The following is a 1,213-nucleotide window of genomic DNA, read 5'->3' as shown; positions in this document are numbered from 1 at the left end:
CAGGGACACAGTGACACCTACAGGCAGGAAGAGGGAAGACACACCCAGAGAAGACACAGTGACACCTACAGGCAGGAGGATGTATGACACAAAGGGGACACAGTGACACCTACAGGCAGGAGGTGGCACTACATTGAATCCTTGGCAGTGTCTCTTCTGATGTTATTTATTTATTTATGTGTCATTCTGGACTCCAACCTGTCCTTCCAGCCCCAAGTCCAATCTTTAACAAACTCATGCAGACTCCGCCCCCGCAACATGCAGACTCCACCTCCGCAACATGCAGACTCCACCTCCGCAACATGCAGACTCCACCTCTGCAACATCGCCAAAATCCGCACGTTCCTAACCCCAGACACCACTAAACAGCTCATCCACTCCCTCATCATATCACGACTCGACTACTGCAACTCCCTCCTCACTGGCCTGCCTCACCGCTGGCTATCCCCGCTTCAGTCCATCCTGAATACGGCTGCCAGACTCATTCACCTTTCCAACCGCTCTGTCTCCGCCACCCCCCTCTGCCAATCCCTCCACTGGCCTCCACTCAGTGTCCTCCACCCCCCTCTGCCAATCCCTCCACTGGCCTCCACTCAGTGTCCTCCACCCCCCTCTGCCAATCCCTCCACTGGCCTCCATTCAGTGTCCTCCACCCCCCTCTGCCAATCCCTCCACTGGTCTCCACTCAGTGTCCTCCACCCCCCTCTGCCAATCCCTCCACTGGCCTCCATTCAGTGTCCTCCACCCCTCTCTGCCAATCCCTCCACTGGCCCCCACTCAGTGTCCTCCACCCCCCTCTGCAAATCCCTCCACTGGCCCCCACTCAGTGTCCTCCACCCCCCTCTGCCAATCCCTCCACTGGCCCCCACTCACTGTCCTCCACCCCCCTCTGCCAATCCCTCCACTGGCCCCCACTCACTGTCCTCCACCCCCCTCTGCCATTCCCTCCACTGGCCCCCACTCACTGTCCTCCACCCCTCTCTGCCAATCCCTCCACTGGCCTCCACTCAGTGTCCTCCACCCCCCTCTGTCAATCCCTCCACTGGCTTCCGATTGTGCAACGGATCAAATTCAAAATCCTAACACTGACGTACAAAGCCGTCCACCATACTGCCCCGAACTACATCACTGACCTAATATCCAAGTACCACCCAACACGCACACTCCGCTCCTCACAAGACCTCCTTCTCTCTAGTTCCCTGGTCTCCTCCTC

The sequence above is a fragment of the Staurois parvus genome, unplaced genomic scaffold (assembly GCF_062004578.1).
Source record: "Staurois parvus isolate SC_StPar_1 unplaced genomic scaffold, SC_StPar_1.0 ptg002134l, whole genome shotgun sequence".
In the NCBI taxonomy this organism is placed as follows: Eukaryota; Metazoa; Chordata; class Amphibia; order Anura; family Ranidae; genus Staurois; species Staurois parvus.
This window is presented reverse-complemented; position numbering follows the sequence as displayed.